The sequence below is a fragment of the Eleutherodactylus coqui genome, chromosome 7 (genome assembly GCF_035609145.1).
Source record: "Eleutherodactylus coqui strain aEleCoq1 chromosome 7, aEleCoq1.hap1, whole genome shotgun sequence".
In the NCBI taxonomy this organism is placed as follows: Eukaryota; Metazoa; Chordata; class Amphibia; order Anura; family Eleutherodactylidae; genus Eleutherodactylus; species Eleutherodactylus coqui.
Genome location: NC_089843.1, coordinates 91,174,508 through 91,199,751, shown reverse-complemented (window position 1 = coordinate 91,199,751; position 25,244 = coordinate 91,174,508). Strand labels below are relative to the sequence as shown.

Sequence of the window (25,244 nt, the reverse complement as noted above, 5' to 3'; positions counted from 1 at the left end):
AGGTCCAGAACGGGTATCGCTATTAGTAAGGAAGCCACTATGGCGGTCACTGTCACTACTGGGGCCACTGTGGTGGTCACTATGACTACTGGGGCCACTATGGTGGTCACTATGACTACTGGGGGCACCATGGTAGTCACTATGACTATTAAGGCCACTATGGTAGTCAGTATGACTGCTGGGACCACGATTGAGAGCACTATTACTACTGGGGCAATTATGAGGGTCAACATTAATCCTGGGGCCACTATGGCGGACACTATTACTACTGGGGCCACTATGGCGGACACTATTACTACTGTGGCCACTATGGAAGTCAATATTACTACTGGGGACTCTATGGGGATCGATATAAATACTGGGACCACTATGGGAGTAACTAATAATACTGACTCCAATAGGGGTCATTATCACTACTGGAACCACTAATAGGGTCAGTATTACTACTGGGGTCATTAAGGGTGTCACTATTAGTATTTGAGTCCACTACTATGGGTACTATTACACTAACACTTCAGACAAGTCTCAATGTTTCAAATATGTGTTGGTTTTCTTGTGTATTGATGCTTTCAATGTCTGAAAAAAATTAATTGCCAGCTGCAAGCCAGCTGGGTAGGAATCCCACAAGCAGTGCGCTCACTGTCCGCAGGTCCAGTCAGTCGGCCACTGTGCTGTCATCAGACGCTGTGGCCCTTGACCTCTTCCCCGGCATCTGTGTTTCTCCATGCAGACACTGGCCCATACACAGGGCAGAAGCCTCATGTCACAGGCAAAATTGAATTGCGGAATCCCTACGGGTCACCTGTGCGGGCGATTTGCAGTTCAATATGCCCATAGACAATCATTGGGCATCTGCAGGTAATTAAATACCTGCAGATGTCATTTTATTCCTGCGTGCAGATCACATGTGCAGGATAAAAATCACAGCATGCTCCATTTTCTGCGGATTCCCACATGGACGTCTTCCACTGAAGTCAATGGAAGCCATCCGATCTGCGGCACAACTGCAGCTGACACTGTGGATGTGCCACAGATCTGCAGGAAAGCAGGAGATTTTTTAAAAAAATGCTCTGCAGATGCACGCAGCATGCCGTCTGGCGTGCCCACATGCTCCGCAGTGCAGAAGAAAATAAGATCTGGCCGGGACAGAGAAGAACCGCATCCGAACAGGTGGGAAAATGTCCATGTCTGTGGGCATGGGTGGAATCTGCTGCAGGATTCTGCACTTGGAGTCCGCACATACCGTGGCCATGAGACATAAGTGAGCACAGATGCTGCTAGGAAGCTGAAACAGTAGATACAAACTCTGCTGAGAAGCTGCTTCTGCCAGAGCGAGCACAGGGGAACCAAGAGTGAAGTAGAGAAGCTGGACTGTATAAAGCTGTAGATGCAGTACAAAGGGCAGAGGAGCCAGCACCAGAAACACTTGGGACACAATACTACAGAATCTGGGACTTACTGATTGGAAAGGCTGATTGACTCAGCGTGAATACTTTGCAAGAAAATCGTAAGTGAGGCCGTCCTCAACATATATGCTATGTATGCCCACCAGCTAGGAATAACATTACAGACAGTGGATATTGTTCCAGTTCCGATGCTCATATCCAATTTTTTTAAAAATCATGAGAATATGAGCTAGCTTTGCAGAGCAGATAAGACCCCTTGTGGCCAGGGAAATTTACTATAATTTACACTAGGAATCAATAGCTCATAACTGTCCTTGATTTAAAATTATGTTGCATCTACAGTCAAAGATGATCGAAAATGTATTGAAAGGTATGCGCTGCTCAATAAATTTGTCACATTTTACTTCAGCACAAGTATGACTTGCACAAAGATGTGTATCTTTTTTTAAATTCTAGAGCAAGTACCTTTATAAATTCCCCCTATGATTTTTCTCCTATGATGGAAATTCATACTTGGACATATCGGAAAATTCTGCAATATGATCAAACTGATGAAGTACTACCTACTGTCCCTAGTATACAGTTGATGTGCTTTAATGCTACATAGACTCCATTAAGATGGAGAGAGATTTCTAAAATGCATTGACCTTTGCATAAAATATTAGCAAATGCCATTCTTAAGTGCCATTTAGAGACGATTATCACTCGAAATTCACTCAAAAGCCATCTTTTCAGTGATAATCGTTGTGTCTAAATGCGCGGCCATCATACAGTTTTCGTTAAGGATTCGCTCACCCTTGTCTTTCAGCTAGCTGAAAGACAACTATGAGTCTTATCAGGACCGTGCATTGAGTTCTCAGTGGGATACCGCTGATACTATTGTTTTAGCTGGTATCCCACTCGGAGAGCACAGCAGGAGTATGCAGAAGACAGCGCTCTAGCTGTCTTCTGTATACCCCACTCAGAGCACTCAGCTATATACCAGCTGAGTGCTCCATGAACACAGCAGCTGTAAACGGAAGACAGCGCTCCACCTGTCTTCTGTATACAGCGGGAGCCTTCAATTACACACTAATAATCTCTTAAGTAGCTAATTAGCTACTTAAGGGCTTATATAAAGTGAATGCTCAAAACTGTCACTCAAACTGCCGTTTGAGCAAATTTGAGTGATCATCTTGCCGTGTAAATGCACACAACGATTATCGCTCAAAAGATTGCCTTTGAGCGAATTTTGAACGATAATTGTTGTGTCTAAATGGGCCTTAAAGGGGTTGTCCCGCGGCAGCAAGTGGGTCTATACACTTCTGTATGGCCATATTAATGCACTTTGTAATGTACATTGTGCATTAATTATGAGCCATACAGAAGTTATAAGAAGTTTTTCACTTACCTGCTCCGTTGCTAGCGTCCTCGTTTCCATGGAGCCCGTCTAATTTTCGACGTCTAATGGCCAAATTAGACGCGCTTGCGCAGTCCGGGTCTTCTTCTTTTCTCAATGGGGCCGCTCGTGCAGGATGCCGGCTCCGTGTAGCTCCGCCCCGTCACGTGCCGATTCCAGCCAATCAGGAGGCTGGAATCGGCAATGGACCGCACAGAAGCCCTGCGGTCCACCGAGGTAGAAGATCCCGGCGGCCATCTTCAGCAGGTAAGTAAGAAGTCACCGGAGCGCGGGGATTCAGGTAAGCTCTGTGCGGTGTTCTTTTTTAACCCCTGCACCGGGGTTGTCTCGCGCCGAACGAGGGGGGGGGGGTTGAAAAAAAACAAAAACGTTTCGGCGCGGGACAATCCCTTTAACTAATCAAATATGAGGTACTATGGTGCTTGTATGAAAGATATTATGGAAGTCTGTTCTACTGAGCAAAAAGGAGGAGCAGATTTGGGGATTTAATTACAAACAAACTACAATAGACAAGTACACAATCCGCACATCACTGGAGAGAGGAAGGTTCAGTGTTTTTTATGACATACCAGTAAGTTCCATTTCCTGCTATGGCACAGCACTGGGTGTCTCATTTACAGTTTTATGGTCCCTGAGGTGCCTATCCAACCAAGTTCAACACATTTTTCTTGCCACTTGTAAATTTGCTTTTGACGGGGCACCTGTTTTTGGAATTGACAATGGAATTCACGTTGCACTTGAATAATGGATTCCCACTTAGCAGACACAATCACATTTCTCAATCAAACGATTTCTCCGGCGGTGTCACCATTTTCCTATAGACTATAACTAACAAGAAACATAGCTGTGGTGTGGCAGAAAATGTAACTTACTTGTATGGCAAAAAAACGCTGAACCTTCCCCTTTTCAGTGATGTGCGGATTGTGTACCTGTCTTTTGTAATTTGTTTGTAATTAACCCTTTCCAATCCACTGTCTGACGTCTAAAGACATTCTGATTGAAGGCTGTACAGCTCCGATGTCGGAAGACGTCCGGCAATGTATTCTTATTATATATTACTGGCCGCTCTGTTGTCGGGGTCCTCTCCAGCATGTTCCATACTGCAGTACTGGCTCTAGCCAGCAGGTGGCGCCATTTTATAATGGCAGAAAGAGAAAGCCCCCTAGGAAACCCTGAATCCAAAATTGGATTGCAAAGGGTTAAATCCCAAAATCTTTTTTTTTTTTTTCAGAAACCCTGTATTTTATTATGCAGTAAATCTTTTGACACCACCATTGATCTTCCGCTATTTTAATTGACTTTTTACATTTTAAAAACATACTGTGCAATTAAGGTTAAAGGAGTAAGTTGTAGACAGCAGGCAAGATACATTTTTCTATTTCAAGATAGCATAATTAAATGTCCTAAGGTATTTGACATTGGAGCCAAAGAGCAGTCAGCTCTTCATCAAGTAAAAGCATTGCAGTACTTTGTCCCTTTGATATGAGTGTTATTCTGACTCCGTTTTGTTTCTATAGTAGCAGCATCGTTTATAACATGTATCAGATTGCCAAGTATGAGCTCACACTTCAACCAGCACTACTACTAAATGTGTCTGAATTACGCACAAATGTGAGTCTATGAGACACTTGCATGCCATTACTGCAAGTCATGAAATCAGCGTATTGCTTGTAACAGTAAAACTAAAGGACTGTAGACAGAACGTATTCCCATTTCTGGAAAACTATCATTGATTGTACTACATTGTATCACTGTTGAAATAAACCAGAACTAGACAGAATAGCAAAGTTAGAAGTCAGTAAGGTGGGGCGTTTACATAGCTGAACTGAAAAAGTCCCAGATAATTATTGCACAGATGTAAGTTATATGCTTGAATACTGTTGCAAGACATCATAGTAAGTAGTGCTGAGGGAACCGAACCAGGAGAACCCTGTTTTCAATCAAACTTTGCTCAAAGTTCAGCTAAGCACAAACCCAAACCAAGCTTTTAGCAAAGCTTGATCCAAAACAGGGTGATAATTGTTCGGTTCGCTTAACCCTAGTCCTGAACACTGATGTGTAACACTGCCTGAGAGCTATTAAAGCCCTGTATAACATTCTCAGAGTGTTATACGGGGCTTTTATGGCTCTTATGGTGGCTTCACACGAGCGTGCTTTTGTGCGTACATAGGTGCACACCCATGTAAATGCAAATACACTCGTGAATGCCGGTTGGCTGAGCACAGGGTCCAATCAGAGGCAGCTCTCAGCTGTCATTCAATAGCTGAGAGCTGCCTCTGATTGGTCACAGTACTCAGACAATCAGAGGCAGCCCATTCAGCAGGTGGGGATTTTAAATCCCCGCCTGCTGAATACTCCTCAAAGCAGTGCAGGAGAAGAGCCAGCTGGACGCGGCTGAGCCCTAGCAGCAGAGGAAAGGTATGTTTTTGTTTTTTGTTTTTATCATCTTTTTTCATGTTTTTCAGGGAAGGGCTTATATGTAAAGCCCTTCCCTGAAAAACAATTACAGGATGCTAGCAGCTGGATCCCCTACTGTAGCTGTCATCTGTGGCAGGGATGAAGAATTCCTTTGCTGCATCTGTCACAAATGTGGCAGGTGCAGCAGGGAACTATTTTTCCTCACAGGGATGAAGGAAACATCTGCCGCATGCGGCAGATGTGTTCTTCATCCCCACGGGGACATGGCAGCGGCGGACAGGTAAGTATTTTTTTACATTTTTTTTTCTTTTACACTAAAATTCTTGTTTTTCAGGGAAGAGCTTATATGTAAAACTTTTTCCTGAAAAACAATTCAGGGGTGCTGGCAGACCTTTGTCTTCAATGGAGCCGCCGGCAGCAGCCGCAGCTCTATTGAAGACAATGCGTGCATTTCCTATGGTGCACACATGTCCTATCTTTGCAGGCACGCACCTGTAAAACACGGACATGTGAACACACCATAGGGAATGCATTGTTTCCAACAGAAGCGTGTTTTTGTGCGTGCATATGCACGCACAAAAACACGCTTGTGTGAAGCCACCCTTAGACAGTGTTTTATACCAGTTTTAGGGGTTTCAGTGAACGTCCGGTTCAAACTAATTCAAGCCGAACCAAACTTTTTAGTAAAAGTTCATCAAACCAGCCGAACCGAACTTTTCAAAAGTTTAGTCATCACTAATAGTAAGGTATTATTTTAGGGGCCTCAAAAATTCAAAAGAAACATTTCCTAAATGGCATGTAAATGCAACACCTTCATAAAGCAAAGGTTAAAGGGGTTGTCCCGCGCCGAAACGGGTTTTTTTTTTTTTTAACCCCCCCCGTTCGGCGCGAGACAACCCCGATGCAGGGGTTAAAAAAACAACCCGCACAGCGCTTACCTGAATCCCGGCGGTCCGGCGTCTTCATACTTACCTGCTGAAGATGGCCGCCGGGATCCTCTGTCTCCGTGGACCGCAGGGCTTCTGTGCGGTCCATTGCCGATTCCAGCCTCCTGATTGGCTGGAATCGGCACGTGACGGGGCGGAGCTACACGGAGCCGGCATTCTACACGAGCGGCCCCATAGAAGACTGCAGAAGACCCGGACTGCGCAAGCGCGGCTAATTTGGCCATCGGAGGGCGAAAATTAGTCGGCTCCATGGGAACGAGGACGCCAGCAACGGAGCAGGTAAGTATAAAACTTTTTATAACTTCTGTATGGCTCATAATTAATGCACAATGTACATTACAAAGTGCATTATTATGGCCATGCAGAAGTGTATAGACCCACTTGCTGCCGCGGGACAACCCCTTTAAGAGACATAAAGCTCTAAAGATTGTAATTCTAATATGAAGTAGCAACGTTCATAGAAATAGTCAGGAGATAAAAAGAGAAGTCACATAAAAGTATGAATATTTTAAATATTCTGTATACTTTAAACCTGTACTATATATATTGTATTTTGTTTGTTAATGGTTTATCTCATATGGTAACTGTCACTGGGAAAGGCACAATTGAGACAACTTAATGACTTCCCAATGTGCCAATCATAGGTTAATTTGGCTTGCTCTATATACCCATCTGTGAGCCCTATATAACACTACAGCCCTTACTTACTGGAAACAAAAAGAACTCTGTTTCTTAAGCTGCTCACAGACTATACATTTTTGTTGTCTGACAATCTAATCTCCATTGAATCTACTACACAGAGATTTTACATGGCTTTTATGACTTTTAGACAGTGTTATACACCAGTTTTAAGGGTTTTGGGCAACTTCTGATTCAGTTTAAACTAATTCAAGCCAAACAAACTTTTTGCAAAAGTTTAGTGAATCAGTCGTGCCGAACTTTTCAAAAATTCACTAATCAGTTGAATTATGCATGACTGCCACATGGATTATTGACCTCTGTATCATTATTAGACTGCTCACATTTGCTGACTAATGCTTTAAAACCATAGTCTTAGGGCGCCCACCCACTGGCGATTTTTTTCCCTGCGAAATTCGCAGCATTTTTTTTTCTGCAGGGGTCTATGGGACTTGTAATGTTAAAATCGCGATCGCGCAAAATCGCAATTTACCGCGAAATCGCGATTTTGCGCGATCGCGATTTTAACATTACAAGTCCCATAGACCCCTGCAGAGAAAAAAATGCTGCGAATTTCGCAGGGAAAAAAATCGCCAGTGGGTGGGCGCCCTAAATCAGTGTTTCCCAACTCCAGTTCTCAGGGACCCCAAACATGCCATGTTTTCAGGATTTCCTCAGTGTTGCACAGGTGATGTAATTATCATCAGTGCCTCAGACATTGCCACAGGTGTTCTTACTATAGGATATCCTAAAAACATGACCTGTTGGGGGTCCCTGAGGACATCTACTTTTTCCAGGTGGTTCACAGGAAGCTTGACACATAAGGCTGCCAGCTAGCGGTACAAGAAAATCAGTTCTTAACCTTTTCTCTACTGAATCCTGTCTTGTCTTCCTTCTATGTGAAATTTAATCTGTGACAGCCGGTGTTGACTCCTTCCATTAACACCCTCACACCTGATGCCTCTTTGTGCTGCCAACACTTTTATCTGTCTTAAAACACAAGGCTGTTGTTTTAGAGTTTATTTAGAAGTGACCCGTCCTTCACTTCTCAAATGATATACCTTGCACAATCATGTCTTCTTCAAAGCCTACAACATATCTGCACCTATTTACGCCTATTAATTTTGAAGGTTTATTTTCCTACTTAAAATTGCCAATGACCTAGAGCCATCATCTTCTATCTCACATCTGTCTCCAAGCCTCCCGCTCTATGGAATGCGCCAAACTAGCCAACCAGACTAACCTCTCACCCTCAAAGTTGTAAGCATGTTTCGAAAATATATATCCTTTTGGATGCTTATCATGTTTCCTAGCTGCACTGCTATTAGACCCATTAATATAATATCTGTTTTCCTTCTCCATCCGTTCTACATGCCCTCTGAGTGTCTTCATTTTACACATTAACAGTAGGCTCATTATGCCTTCTTGTCTTATCATAGACGGATATGTTCTGTTCTGGCCCGTTGATTCTGTACATGAAGAGACAAGAGCTGTGTATTCATTCAAATAATGTTTTTTTGTGGCTTAATAAAAATCTCCATTCACATTCTAGCCATTACTTCTTCTTAAAGGCGTTAAGTACAGCCGCCTGCACACGAACGGGTCAGGTTCCAGATGCGGGATCCCGCAGTGGAATCTGACCCTGTGCCAGGTCGGTGTACACACGTACCTGTCATTTCTTGTCTTCTTCTGTACTGTGGATGGTCCGGCAGGTGAGCCAACAGACATGCGCAGTACAGATTTGTTTTTCAAAAGTTTATCTTTCCCGCTCTGTCGCTAGATGATGATGGAAGTCCCGCAACCTTTCTGCAATGTTAATTGTGAAAGGACCGTGGGGCGCACAGCTTCCATTGACTTCAATGGAAGCTGTCTGTGCGGAGCCCACCCGAAAATGGAGCATGCTGCGTTTTTTCTTCCGCAAGCGGAAAATCGCAGTCACAGTCTGCTCGTGTGAGCAGACATACAGATACTCCATTGGTTTGGATTGGTGCGGAATGCAGGGGATCATCTGCGCGGGAGACAATTGTGAATTCCGCAATTCAAATCGGGTTGTGTGCAGGGGACCTATGGTGGCTTTGGCAAATTGCTTTGAAATGGATCCCAACAAAGCCTGAATCTTAAAAATCTACATCTAGTCACATGAAAATGAATTCTGATTAGAGGAAGCCTTTTTCCTTGAAAGCAGACTTTTTCACATTTCTGCTGATAGTCTTGCTAAATCTGTCTGTTCTATTTAGTGCTACATTTATACATGACACACACCAGCTCCCCGAACCTATCAATGCAATTATTGTCTAGCACCTGAATGTTACATATGATTTAGCAGCGATGATTGAGTGATTGATGCATACATTTACATTTGGTGCAGTATTTTCTTTTTATACATTTAATATAATGCAAAATAGTTGCTCATACTTTTCAAGATATGCTAATCTCTCTGACCCTGGAACATACCCTCACTGACAAAGGAGTAGAGATGAGCGAGTATACTCGCTAAGGCACATTACTCGAACGAGTAGTGCCTTAGCCGAGTATCTCCCCGCTCGTCTCTAAAGATTCGGGGGCCGGCGCGGGTGACAGGTGAGTTGCGGTGGGGAGCAGGGGGGAGAGAGAGATCTCCCCTCCTTTCCTCTCCGCTCTCCCCCGCCGCTCCCCGCACCCCGTCGGCGCCGAATTTTTAGAGACGAGCAGGGAGATACTCGGCTAAGGCACTACTCGTTCGAGTAATGTGCCTTAGCGAGTATACTTGCTCATCTCTACTAAGGAGTAGTTGGAATCAAATGAAATTTTATATGTGTGAGCATAACGATAATATATGGAAATGATTGCAATATTAGAGTGAAAGGCTACATTTATTGGGGAAAACTGTTGTACAATTCAGAGGGCCGCTTATAGTCTGGATACATGATGAAATACGGTCGAGATGAAGGGTTACGGGCTCCATATATTATCCTATGACACATTTGCCCACAGATATTACAATTGAGCCTCTAGATCCTGCATACTCATAGGCTGCTGAAGCTGGCATCCCAGCTGGTCCCAAAAAAGCTTGATCGGCAGTAAATCTGTGGACCAAGCAGACCAAGAAAGTGTCTTATGAATGGCTCCCTAGATAATCACACCAGCAGTTGGGGCAATGTGTTGCTTCACAGCAAAGGCGGGATTGAAGTGCTTACCATAAGGTCTCCATATTCTAACATGACTCCCAAACGGGAGTTGACTGAAACTGGATTTGTCGCTAAAGACAATACTGTGCCAGTCCATAGTAGTCCAGATTTCTCATTCATAACACCACTGCAAACGAAGGTGACAAAATTGGGGTGTTAATGGCAGCCGTGACACTAAACTTTCTTCTGCTAAGTACCTGGAAATGACACAAGAGGAGACGCACCTCCGTCATTAGTAGATACTGAATGCGGTAAAGGGAGAAATCCACAGCATTGCTGAGGGTTCCTGTCTCTAATAAAGGAATATTGTCTCTTGGTCCTTCAGCATTACTCAACATCGCTCTGGATTCCTCCCTTTACCGCATCTATTATTTTGTGTTACACAGTTTTGATAAATGAGGTCCATTTATGTTGCTTAGTAACTTTATAAAATGTTATGGTCTTCGTAAGAACATATCGACATTAATTTATTCATACATTATATATACTGTGTTTCCTATTTGAAGGCTGACGTGTCGGTGTTCACGTGGACGTCTGTGTGTTGCAGCTAAAAGGCATTCCAAACTTCCACATATGACCTCTCTGGGGACAGGCAAACTCGAAAATGAATCCCACATAGCAGTCTGTTGGCTAGGCAGTTAAAATAATCAAGTAGTTAAATTACATTTTAATGACTATCATACGATTACTTGTCACAACAACATAATTATTTAAGCTTTTCTCATGGGATTGGATTTGACAAGTTCCATTCCGTATATATCCTACTTAGGAAAACATGTTACGGTTTCCTAAAAAATGATAAAGCTGAAATAGGTGATAGTTAAACATCACTTGAGCATCAGTGTATCTTCCTTTGACCAGGGCAAGTGTTTGGAGGTCTAACGGGGCATGATGTCCACATGTTGGGTTCTAGGTGGGGGCAAAACTAGCCACTCTGCCCTAGGCAAGTTACTTAGCTACAGGGCTAGGTCATCAAACAGAATCTTTAATCCAGTTGAAGGAAAACTTGGCTATGACACTGCTCTGACCATGTTTGGGTCTAACCCTTCACAGTATAGACAACATTTAAAACTAAAGTTTATTGATGCAATTAAAATAGGACTTCAGCTGGACAAACTATGAGTGACACGATGATCCTGAGATCATATAGTAAACTTAAAATAATAATAATTCATGGTGATAATGTGAACATACAGACAAACATACAAAACAGGAAAAAAGACCTAGTAGGTAGACCCACCCACATCAAGGAGAATGTAGTAGACCAGGAGTACAAGCAGTGAGCCCTATCTTCTCACCGGCCTGCCTACAGCAAACCCTAATCTATGTCATATAGTGAGGTATAGATAAAGGCCTCAGGCCCACTAATATCCCTGATACTCAATAATAGCCTCAATTAATATCAAAGCTGTCTCCAATGAGAACAAGTAGGATTAATAGCCAAAATTCCTATAAATAAGTTGGTTTATAGGTTCAATGATTCAATTATGTTTGTTAAATTCGTTGGTTCAATGCGTTTCCCTGGAGGGCGAAGTTCATCAGGAGCCACATAAGTCTCTTTAGTTGGAAAAAACTCAATGGTCGATCCCTAAAGAATGATGTTATAATAGCGTATAGGTCCATAATGGGACTGAAAAATCTTTTCAGCCATAACCCTAAAGTATAGACCACCTAGCAAGCAATAAGCCATTTTTGCTAGTGGCAAAAGATAGAGTGCAATAACCCTGCCTAAGAGACTAGAATGAAATAAAAATTTAAAAAAACAAACGTAGCATAGCAGTCCACCATCAGGGCTGTTGGCTATGCTACATTTGTTATTTTCAATTACATTCCAGCCTCTTAGGGTGGCTTCACACCAGCGTATTTTTGTGCGTGCATACGCACGCACAAAAACACGCTTCTATTTGCAAAATTGCATTCCCTATGGTGTGTGCACATGCCTGTGCTTTACAGGAGTGTGCCTGCAAAGATAGGACATAGGGAATGCACACATTGTTTTCAATGGAGCCACGGCTTGCATTCTTTTTTAGGGCAGGGCTTTACATATAAGCCCTTCCCTGAAAAAGAAAAATTTTAATGTAAAAAAAATATATATACTTACTAGAGATGAGCGAACATACTCGGTAAGGGCAATTTCGCAATCGAGCACCGCGATTTTCGAGTACTTCACTACTCGGGTGAAAAGTACTCGGGTGCGCTGTGGGGAGGGGGGTTGCAGAGGGGAGTGGGGGGTAGCAGCGGGGAACAGGGGGGAGCCCTCTCTCTCTCCCTCTCCCCCCCACTCCCCGCTGCAACCCCCCGCTCACCCACAGTGCACCCGAGTACTTTTCACCCGAGTAGTGAAGTACTCGAAAATCGCGGTGCTTGATTGCGAAATCGCCCTTACCTTAGCTATAAGTAATATTGACGTTGAATACTAATACTCAATAAGCCATCCAGTAATTTCCAGTATTTATTACGTCAGCGGGAAACGTACATTTCCAGAAAAGTAAAATGTAAACTATAAATCTAGTTTCCACTAACACTGTGGGAGGCAAAACTTAAACCATCAAGTTGTTAAATCTTCAAGTTCTACATATAGAAAGCTATTTACGAGAGAGTGGGAGTTAGAAAGTTTTTCTTGGAAAGTAACAGGAAAAAAATCTTGGAGATGTTTTCAGATTTTTTTTATGTTAGTTAAAGGGGTTTTATGTAAAACACCGCTTCCCCTGCCATAAAACAACAAATAGTCATAGACTCCCATCTCCCTGCTGTGTCTCGTGCCAATGCTCGGTCTTCGCTCCCGATCCTGTACAGTTTACAGAATGTCACAGACACTGCAGCCAAAGACAGAGATCAGCGCTCGATCGATGAGCTCTATGATTGGCGACAGCGCCTATGATATACTTACTAGAGATGAGCGAACGTACTCCGTAAGGGCGATTTCGCAATCGAGCACCGCGATTTTCGAGTACTTCACTACTCGGGTGAAAAGTACTCGAGTGCGCTGTGGGGCGGGGGGTTGCAGAGGGGAGTGGGGGGTAGCAGCGGGGAACAGGGGGGAGCCCTCTCACTCTCCCTCTCCCCCCCACTCCTCGCTGCAACCCCCCGCTCACCCACAGTGCACTCGATTGCGAAATCGCCCTTACTGAGTACGTTCGCCCTTCCCTGAAAATCAAGTAAAAGTGCTGTAAAAAACAGTAAAAAATACATACTTACCTCCCTTCGGCTGCCGGTGCTCAGCCGCGTCTTCTCCTGGCTGTCCCTGGCTCTCTAGTGCTGATCTATCAGCAGGTGGGGATCTAAAATCCCCGCCTGCAGAAAGAGCTGTTTGTGATTAGCTCACATGCTCAGCCAATCACAGGCAGCTCTCGCCGAATGAATGTTTCTTTTTCTTTCTTCTTTTTCCTTCATCTTCTTTTAGTCAATATAAGCCACCTGAGGTTCGGATTCTTGCTAAACCAAACTTTTAGCAAAGTTTGACCAGAAACAGGGTTCGACTGTTTCAGTTCACTCAACACTACTTACTATCCAACCTCCGAGATACTTGATACATAAGACAACAAAAGATATTAAGATACGACATATCACAACATATCTATTTGATTAGGAATGTAGAACCATTCAGTGAAGGTTGCAAATGTTTTATCGTACATCCTCACTCTATCTTTCTTTGAAATGTATATAACAATAGCTCGTTAGAGATATATTATGATTTCAATTAGGAAATTAAGAAATTATTCCAAGTAAAAAATAATTTATTTTGTTGTGCTAAAGTCACATCAGCATCGAAGGTAACATTCAGAACCATTGCTTTATTTTGTTCTGTGAAATCCCAGACAGACAGATGAAAACTGAATGAGCCCCATTCAATGGGGTTTGTTCGGCGCCATTTGGCTCTTTCTTAAGACGAATTTATTTGGCCAGGGTGTGCCGCCTTTGGAAGCCCCAAGCTCTAGTGTGAACTAGCCCTAACAGAGGAATTCCTGCTTACTCCTTTTTTATCCCATCAATAGTTTTTATACATTTTAACACACTTTCACCAAAGCAGGAAAAAGTCTATATATCAATTTTTTTAAAACCCCCTCACAGTATAGACGTATTAAAACTAACATTTATTAGAGATAATTTTTAAACATAAGGCTAAAGACACGTATGTCACTGAATTAATCTCACCCGTTTACCATGTGGCGAATGTGGAGGCGCTAGTGACTAGACATCAAACATAAAAAAACTCAGACGTGCATAGAGTTAATATCAGGTGCTCAGACCATTATGCACTGTAGGCACAACTATATGCATACCGGTTCATACGGTTAATAGTTCTTTTCATTTCTTCGGGGTTGCACATACCGTATATTCCGGTGTATAAGGCGACGGGGCGTATAAGACGACCCCCCAACTGTCACCTTATACGCCGGGAATACAGTGTAAAAAAAAAAAAGCAGTACTCACCTCCCCCGGCGTTCTGTGGCACTTCTGCAGGCTATTGCTCCCTCCTCGTCGCCGACAAAGCATTGCTTTCTGGATGCCACATGGTGTCAGCCAATCACAGCCATTCAATGATGTAAATGAATGGCTGTGATTGGCTGACGGCGTGTGAGTTAGCCAATCACAGCATTAGCTTTCTGGAGGCGGGGATTTCAAGCCCCGCATCCAGAAAGCAATGCTTGGTCGGGGGCGAGGAGGGAGCAACAGCCTGCAGCAGCGCCGCAGAACGCTGGGGGAAGTGAGTACTGTTTTTTTTTTTTACCCCTTTTTTTTTTTGTATAGCTGGCGTATAACTCGACCCACAACTGCAGAGCAGATTTTTCAGGGGTTAAAAGGTTGTCTTATACGCTGGAATATACGGTATTTCCTCCATATTCATCCAGGACTGGTTCATAGAGTTCCTGATGAACTACCAAAAGAGCACAGAAGCGCGTCGAGCCGTGAACTAATTTATCTTATAAATCTATTACCTGAAAAGATCAATAGAGTTATGAATAGAGATGAGCGAGCACCAAAATGCTCGGGTGCTCGTTACTCGTTACTCGAGTAACGAACCCCATTGAAGTCAATGGGCGACCCGAGCATTTTTGTATATCGCCGATGCTCGCTAAGATTTTCATCTGTGAAAATCTGGGCAATTCAAGAAAGTGATGGGAACGACACAGCAACGGATAGGGCAGGCGAGGGGCTACATGTTGGGCTGCATCTCAAGTTCCCAGGTCCCACTATTAAGCCACAATAGTGACAAGAGTGCCCCCCCCCTCCCAACAATTTTTACTTCTGAAAAACCCTCATTAGCAATGCATACCTTAGCTAAGCACCACACTACCTCCAACAAAGCGCAATCACTGCCTGCATGACACTCCGCTGTCACTTCTCCTGGGTTACATGCTTATAGCCGTTTCCACTGAAAGCAATGGGCTGCCGGCGTGCCCGGGATGAATTGTCGGGAAGGGCTTAAATATAGAAGCCCTTCCCTGCAATTCATCCAGAAATGTGTAAAAATAAAAAAAATATATATACTTACCTTGTCCCAGCAGACGGAGTTCAGCGCAGCCGGCAGTGGGTGTGAAGGGGGTGTGAGTCAGACCTGCCTCTGATTGGCTCAGGCTGAGCCAATCAGGGGGAACCTGCTGTATTGCCGGCTCCATTGAATTCAATGGGCAAACATCGTTCTTCTCTGCCACAGCTGTTACAGCTGTGGCAGAGAAGAATGATTTGTCTTCTATATGTTCTCAATGGGGTCGGCGCTGCTGCCGCCGGCCCCATTGAGCGCATATAGAGAAGAGAACAGGAATCGCAGATAGGTGCGATCTGCGATTTCTGACTATGGCCTAAGAAGGACCGTTGGGGTTCTTGAAGCCTAAAATCACTCCTAACGCTCTCCCTAGAGCAGCTCCGGCATCAGCAGCACTGTCCCTGATCTCTGTCAGAATGCATCTGCGGCGAGCCGGGGGCGGGCAGATTTTAGTACTCGGGTGACACCTGATCTCGCCAGCCACTCACTGCAGGGGGTTGGTATAGGGCTGGAACATCACAGGAGGAAGTTGTAATGCCTTCCCTGTCTTTCTATTGGCCAGAAAAGCGCGCAAATTTCTCAGGGAAGAAAATGAAAGTGACTCGAACATCGTGTGGTGCTCGCCTCTAGTAACGAGCATCTCGAACACCCTAATACTCGAACGAGTATCAAGCTCGGACGAGTACGCTCGCTCATCTCTAGTTATGAACCAACTAATTTTATAAAATTACTATCTGAAGAGATCAATAAAGTATATCAAAAATTAATCTATCGTAGAAATAAGACCCTGAGGATCGCAAACAGAACAAACTGTGAATCATCTATCTCGCAATTTAAAATCCTAGGGACTGCATTTTATGGTCTCTAGTATCAAAGAAATTCACAGTCGCCCTGAATATAGTAGTGCAGTAATAAAAAAATCACGATACACTGCTTACTATAGTTCTGGAAGTGGATCTGCATTACTCTGTGCCCTATAATTATGGACCCAGGGGACTGCTGGGGAACTACTGAAAGTGATTCCTCATCTCTATGTACGTCTGAGTTTTTTTTATGTTTGATGTCTAGTCACTTTCATCTCTACATTCGCCACATAGCAAACGAGTGAGATTAGCGCAGTGACGTGCGTGTCTGTAGCCCTATGTTTTGAAATGATCTCTAATACATTTTATTTTGAATACATCGATACAGAGAAGGATTTATAGATTGTAACAATATTACTACATCTGACATAAATTTGTATCAATTCCGACACAATCAGCATCATATTAGAGTTTCAGTGGCTTTCACAAAACTCCACATGTAGAAAGTCATAGCCAACCTAAAACATCTGATGAGATTGCAGCTACTCCAATATCCCATCTCTAGCTTTACAGATCCAATTATATCCAGCAAAAACCTGACATGGAACGAATTATCATTAAAAAAAATTGTTAGATTGCGCAAATTTGAGTGTTAATCGTTTAGTGTAAACACGGCCAATGATTTAACCCCTTAATGACGCGACCCCTTTTTTTCCCATTTTCATTTTTTCCTCCCCCCTTTAAAAAAATCGTAACTCCTTTATTTATCCATCGACGTAGCTGTATGAAGGCTTGTTTTTTGCGGGACGAGTTGTATTTTTCAATGGTGCTATTTAAAGTACCATATAATGTACTGAAAAACATTTAAAAAATTTTAAGTGGAGTAAAATAAAAAGAAAATGACATTCTGCCATCTTTCGGTGCGTCTTGTTTCTACGGTGAACAAACTGCAACAAAAACAACATAACTTGATTCTATGGGTCAATATGATTGCTACGATGCCAAACTTGTATAGTTTTTTTTTTTTTTTACAGTACTACTTTTTTTTTTTTCAAAGACATTTCATTTTTTTTAATTATTTTCTACCGCCTTCTTCTGTGCACAATAACTTTTTTTACTTTTCTGTCGACGTAGTTGAACAAGGACTCATTTTTAGCGGGATGTCCCGTAGTTTCCGTTAGTACCATTTTGTTATACATACGACTTTTTGATCGATTTTATTGCATTTTTTCTTGGGAACTGGGTGACTGGAAAAGTGCATTTCTGGCTTTCTTTTTTTTTTTCAGACGACGTTCACCATGCGGTGTAAATAATGCACTACTTTAATAGATCAGACTTTTATGGATGCGGCGATACCAAATATGTATTTTTATTTTATGATTTCGATTTTTTTAATTATAAAAGGGGGGGTGATTTAAACTTTTATTACTTTTTTTTTACAATCAATAAAACTTTATTGATCTTTTTTTCACTTTTCTTTTAAGCCCCGTTGGGGGACTACAACATGCAATGCTTTGATCGCTCCTGCAGTATGACGTAATGCTATAGCATTACGTTATACCGCAATTGGACAGCAGTCTTTCAAGCCACCCCACGGGGATGGCTTGATAAGCAGTCTCCGAAGGCAGCCCTGGGGCCTTTCAGAAGGCCCCTAGCTGCCATGACACCTGCACAGCTCCCCCGATCTCACCGCGTGGAGGGAGGCAGGTGCGGGACCCCGAACTTCGTTTGGGAGATTTAAATGTCGCTGTCAGAATTGACAGCGGCATTTAAAGGGTTAATAGTCACGATAGGCCGCGCGGCCGATTGCAGCTATTGCACGCGGGTGTCAGCTGTAATAAACAGCTGACGTCAGTGCTGTATGAAGAGAGGTCACCCTGCGACCTTTCTCCATACATACCCCGACGCTCCAGGACGTAAATGTACGTCCTGGAGCTGGAAAGGGTTAATGACAAACGAGAATTGTTCACTTCTCACTCATCGTTTATTTTATGTATAAAAATCATTGCTCGTTTTTCAGACCGTTGCATGTAAACAGCAATCATTTAATCGCTCACATTCACTGGCACTGCACATCCATTGAAAGCCATACATTGGTACACATTGCCTAGAGACCGCAGTGTAAAAAAAAAAAAGAAAACATGTACCACATGGCATATATTTTTATGTTTTGATCCGCGGTATATCAAAGTACAGCAAACTACGTTTTGCTATACACTTTTTTTAAAAAGGTGCACTGACGAATACTAGCACGACGGAGGCCAAAACTATACTCTTTTGGGTGGATGAAGGCCTATGGAAACATTTGACTTATGCACTGGGAGCTTTCCTTCAGCATGTAAGAAACGTGAGGGAAAAAACACTACATGAACATAACCTTAGTTTGGCGCCAATTTATATTTTAATGGAAATCAGTACAATCCTTTTGGTAGACTATAAGACATCCGACATGTAAAGCTGCACACATGCACTGTCCTTAGCTATAAGTAATACTGACAATGAATACTAATACTCAATAAGCCATCCAGTGATTTCCAGTATTTATTACGTCAGCGGGAAACGTACATTTCCAGAAAAGTAAAATGTAAACTATAAATCTAGTTTCCACTAACACTGTGGGAGGCAAAACTTAAACCATCAAGTTGTTAAATCTTCAAGTTCTACATATAGAAAGCTATTTACGAGAGAGTGGGAGTTAGAAAGTTTTTCTTGGAAAGTAATAGGAAAAAAATCTTGGAGATGTTTTCAGATTTTTTTTATGTTAGTTAAAGGGGTTTTATATAAAACACCACTCCCCCTGCCATAAAACAACAAATAGTCATAGACTCCCATCTCCCTGCTGTGTCTCGTGCCAATGCTCGGTCTTCGCTCCCGATCCTGTACAGTTTACAGAATGTCACAGACACTGCAGCCAAAGACAGAGATCAGCGCTCGATCGATGAGCTCTATGATTGGCGACAGCGCCTATGACATCCCATAAACAGGATGGGGAAGCCTGTAAACGTGAGGGAGAGGGGAGACCAGGAACAGTGGCACGGGGCACAGCAGGGAGTCGGGAGAGGTGAATTTATGACTATTTGTTGTTTTATGGCAAGGGGGGCTGGATTTTATAGAAAGATCTCGGAAAACCCTTTTAACTTAATATAGTCAATTACAATCATTGGTTCCTAGTGGGTCTTATATTTTCTTTATATTAAGTCTCATGTGTATTGGATGAATCCCAAGAGGAACAATTTATCCTTCTATTTCCTAAGGTACCTATTCAAGACTGACTGAAATGAAGGAAGGGAGAAAGTAGGAGAGAGAGAAAGGAGATAACAACAGTCTGTGTACATTTATGGAGTATGCAGGGTGTATAACAGTTTTCCATAGGGTCTGTAATGTATGACTAATGCACTCATAGACAATATCCTCCATAACACCAGAATGAAGGACAAGAACTAGTTGTACAGGTTAGGGCTTCCAATGACTTTGGGTGGTGCAAAAAAAAATCATGCAACCTTCTGTATAGATTTAAAAAATTTGACGAATTCTGACATGGATCAAGCTCCTGCAATAGGTTTCCTGTGTCTTTTCCTCATGTTGAAACAGAGAGGACACCCAATGATGGTAGTAATGATTTTATGCCAAAACATTGAGGATCCCTAATGGTTGTAAATCACTCACAGCCTTTTTAAAACAATTCAGAGGCAAAGGGATAGGGGCACATTTATAAAACGGTTTACACCAGGAACTAGTGTAAAAATGTCATTATCCACACCACTTTTTTGAAAAGTGAGTGTGGCTTTTCAGAAGTGGGCATGGCTATCCCAGACTGACAGATTTATGTATGATTTACACCAGAATCCCACCTGATGCCCATTAAAGTCAAGGACAGTAAAAATCGAGTTCACTAATTTGGCCTTCAGAAAGTCCTGGGTTGGCTCAGTGCTTAGCACTGTTTCCTGTTAGCGCTTGGGTCCTAAGTTCAAATCCCATCAATAACAATATCTAAATGGACTTTGAGAAACTCCATACAGATGTTGTCTTTGATCAGATTTGAGCCTAGAACTAAAAGCCAGCAGTGCTAACAACTGAGCTGCCAAATGTTCCTTTAAAGCATACCTAAGTTTTCAGGTAATCTTTCAGAATAAGCTGCCACGTGTGTACAAGATGAGTAACCTTCTGGCCTTCATGTGACTTTGTGTGCTGTACACAGAGAACTACAGAGATGCATGCTTTCTAAATGCCTATTACACACAGAGACGTAACCTCCTCATGGAGGAGTGTACAGAAAGATTTAGCAGTGTACATGTGGATACACAGCAAAAGATCTCACCATTAGATCTATAAGCACAAGTTGTTTGAAAAGTCAGTGACCCGTTAAAGCATTCCATATTGTACAATGTGATATACTTAAAAACAGACATTAATTGTGATATTTCTCTACATGCATAATTGTTCTCAATACTAACCCTCCACCTGTTAAAAAAAATGCTGTGCTTTTTTCTATATGTCGTTCTTAGAGATGAACGAGCACCCAAATGCTCGGGTCCGCGTTATTCGAGTCAAGCTTTTCGGAAAATTCAAGAGCACCATCGAGTATGCTAATACTCGAACGAGCATCAAGCTCGGAAGACTATGTTCGCTCAACTCTAGTCGTTCTGTATCTATCCTATATCAGTACAGGTTTCTAGGTGTTTATAACTTTAGAAAATGCCAGGGCTGTTGACTGGAGCCAATTATTTGTTGCTAGTAACACATTTTGAAGCACATATCTTAGACTTTGAACCTCCTGATTCTACCACCATATAATATAAGATCATTGATTATGGTGTGAACGGTACTGTACATCTTTTTTTAGGATCCCTTTAATAGAATTATGTATCTCCTCTCAAATTTTCCCAATATTTGGGCAACTCCATATACCATGCCAAAGATTGTCCTTTTCTGAGTCACACTTGGGGCATTTTCTCAAGTAGTGGGCTTGAGAAAGCCCAAGTAGTATCTCTAACTGATAAGTCAAATGCATATGTGGCTTTATCCATGAGTCTGTAATGCATTTCTCTCTTCATATAGCTCATTCACTATTGCTTTCTCATAGAGTTGGAATTGAGCCCATCTTCATTTAGCAAGCAGTTTCAGTACTTTGATGAGTGCTTTTGCTGCTTCATTCTAGCAGTTGGTGAAGGTCACAGCACAGCACCGGATCCCCACCAGTTAAAATTTTGACATGTCTCTATGACATATCAAAAGTTTATTAAAAGTACAGTTAGTTAAAGAGGTTGTCCATTTAAGAAGTAACTTTCTAAAATGATATCCAAATGATTTCAAACAATAAAACAAAGGGTACATACAGTTTGAATGACTATATTGTCCAATATGGGTTGAGGCTGATTTACATACATTGATGATGGCTCAGAATTCGCTCAAAAGTCAACTTTTGAGCGATAATTAGAGATGAGCGAGCACCAAAATGCTCGAGTTCTCGTTACTCGAATCGAACTTTCAGTGATGCTCGAGAGTTTGTTTCGAGTAACGAACCCCATTGAAGTCAATGGGCGACTCGAGCATTTTTGTATATGACTGGTGCTCCGCTAAGGTTTTCATTTGTGAAAATCTTAGCAAATCACCAAAGTCATGTAAAAAACACAGAAATGGATAGGGCAGGCGAGGAGCAACAGGGCTGCATTTCGGGCTCCGAGGTCTCACTATTAAGCCACAATAGTGGCAAGAGTGAGACCCCCCCCCCCCCCCCCACTGTCAGCATAACGATCGTTCTCCTCTGCCACAGCTGTAACAGCTGTGGCAGAGAAGAACGATGTTAGCCCATTGAATTCAATGGAGCCGACAATACAGCCGGCTCCATTGAAAGCAATGGGCTGCCAGCGAGCGCGGGATGAATTTTCGGGAAGGGCTTAAAAATATAAGCCTTTACCTGAAAAAGAAAGATTTTCGTGTAAAAAAGAATAAAAATGCAGGCATTCTCTTCAATGGAGCCGCTGCTGCTGCCGGCGACTCCGTTGAAGACAATGGTCCGCTGGCACACCTGAATTCTTTTCCAGGGAAGGGCTTTACATATAAGCCATTCCCTGGAAATGAATTAAAAGTGATTTAAAAAACAAAAAAATAGATACTCACCTCCCTTCAGCTGCCGGGGCACAGCCGCGTCTGCTCCTGCTGTCCCCCGCACTGTGGTGCTGAACTGCTGTCATTCAGCTGAGAGCTGCGCTGAGCCAATGAGAGGCAGCATTCACTCACCCATTCATGAATTCATGAATGGGTGTGAGTGAGATCTGCCTCTGATTGGTCAGGCTGTGACCAATCAGAGGGAGCTCATTCAGCAGGTGCGGATTTTAAATCCCCGGCTGCTGAATACTACTCACAGCTGTTCAGAGCAGTTCAGTAGGACTGCCGCCGGCCGCAGCTGAACTCCGTCTGCCGGGACCAGGTGAGTATATATATATATATTTTTTATTTTTACACATTTCTGGATGAATTGCAGGGAAGGGCTTATATATTTAAGCCCTTCCCGAAAATTCATTGTGCGATCGCCGGCAGCCCATTGCTTTCAATGGAGCCGGCTGTATTGCCGGCTCCATTGAATTCAATGGGCTAACATCGTTCTGCCGGGACAAGGAGAGTATATTTTAGGATGATTTTCAGGTAAGGGCTTATATTTTTAAGCCCTTCCCAAAAATTCATCCCGCGCTAGCCGGCAGTCCATTGCTTTCAATGGAGCCGGCTGTATTGCCGGCTCCATTGAATTCAATGGTCAGTGCTCGTTTAATCGAGAAGAGCACCGTGTGGTGCTCGTCTCGAGTAACGAGCATCTCGAGCACCCTAATACTCGAACGAGCATCAAGCTCGGATGAGTATGCTCGCTCATCTCTATTTATTTTCCATTTGTCTCCTCATGCTAGTTCTGGAACACTCTCCTACTTTTTGAATTGTTTGTTCTAATATAAAGAGGTCTGTTTGGTGACGGATCCTCTCGAATATACAACAAGAGTGAGACCCCCCCCCCCCCCCCCCACTGTCAGCATAAAGATCGTTCTCCTCTGCCACAGCTGTAACAGCTGTGGCAGAGAAGAACGATGTTAGCCCATTGAATTCAATGGAGCCGGCAATACAGCCGGCTCCATTGAAAGCAATGGGCTGCCAGCGAGCGCGGGATGAATTTTCGGGAAGGGCTTAAAAATATAAGCCCTTACCTGAAAAAGAAAGATTTTAGTGTAAAAAAGAATAAAAATGCAGGCATTCTCTTCAATGGAGCCGCTGCTGCTGCTGCCGGCGACTCCATTGAAGACAATGGTCTGCTGGCACACCTGAATTCTTTTTCAGGGAAAGGCTTTACATATAAGCCATTCCCTGGAAATGAATTAGAAGTGATTTAAAAAACAAAAAAATAGATACTCACCTCCCTTCAGCTGCCGGGGCACAGCTTCCTCTTCTCCTGCTGTCCCCTGCACTGTGGTGCTGAACTGCTGTCATTCAGCTGAGAGCTGCGCTGAGCCAATCAGAGGCAGCATTCACTCACCCATTCATGAATTCATGAATGGGTGTGAGTGAGATCTGCCTCTGATTGGTCAGGCTGTGACCAATCAGAGGCAGCTCATTCAGCAGGCGGGGATTTTAAATCCCCGGCTGCTGAATACTACAGAGAGCAGTTCAGGAGAACTGCCAGCTGGCCGCAGCTGAGCTCCGTCTGCCGGGACCAGGTGAGTATATATATATATGTATTTTTTACACATTTCTGGATGAATTGCAGGGAAGGGCTTATATATTTAAGCCCTTCCCGAAAATTCATTGTGCGATCGCCGGCAGCCCATTGCTTTCAATGGAGCCGGTTGTATTGCCGGCTCCATTGAATTCAATGGGCTAACATCGTTCTGCCGGGACAAGGTGAGTATATTTTTTTTTTACTTTTTACACATTTTAGGATGATTTTCAGGTAAGGGCTTATATTTTAAGCCCTTCCCGAAAATTCATCCCATGCTAGCCGGCAGCCCATTGCTTTCAATGGAGCCGGCTGTATTGCCGGCTCCATTGAATTCAATGGTCAGTGCTCGTTTAATCGAGACGAGCACCGCGTGGTGCTCGTCTCGAGTAACGAGCATCTCGAGCACCCTAATACTCGAACGAGCATCAAGCTCGGACGAGTATGCTCGCTCATCTCTAGCGATAATCGATTTCATGTAAATGGGCAGCCATCGTGCACTTAGCTTGCACTTTTCGTCCATCGCTGACTTCAGGTCAGCATGAAATCCTTGTCCCTGATAAGATGGAATCCACACTGAGTTCTCTGCTGGCAGTGCTGATAAGAGCTGATAAGATTCTTTCAGCACCTGTCCCACTGGAGAAAAATAGTAATGTATTTAGAGAACAGCCCACCTGCTGTTCGCTAAATACATGCAAATTAAATTACTTAGCTTCTAATGGGCCGATTAACGCATTAGTAGCTAATGCAAAATGATCGCTCAAAACTGTCAGTTTCAGTTTTGAGCAATCATCTGTGTGTTTAAATGGACCTTTAGAATGTGCATGGCTGCATCTGCAAAATGACTGTTCACCGGACAATTGTTTTTTCAGTGGTTGATCAACCATAAACCTACCTTATAAGAATATAACACATTATGAGATGCTATAAAACCCCAAATATTGCTAAGCTATTTTAATCTAAGCAACTTTATTGTCTATGACATTAAAATGTACAGCTTGTAAATTATTTTAATAATAAGACAATTGAAGAAAATGCAACAATCCTAGAGGTTGTCTTGGAAAATAAGGATGTGACTAGTGACTGCTGTGACAGCTGCTCCTGTCCATCCTCACTAAGAGAAGGTTGGATGGAGCGGTCAGGCTGGATCCGCTGTCACAGATGTGAGATGCTTTCTACAGTGAGTACATTTCATCAAGTCCATCCACATGGGCAAACCATTATTTTATCATCGTTCAC

General features: G+C 43.0%; 1 protein-coding gene across 1 annotated transcript in view; it reads left to right on the top strand.

Annotated features, from left to right (window-relative positions):
• LOC136573524 (rho GTPase-activating protein 7-like) overlaps positions 1-25,244 on the top strand; it is a 214,401-nt gene that overhangs the window by 121,451 nt on the left and 67,706 nt on the right. The window lies entirely within an intron of this gene.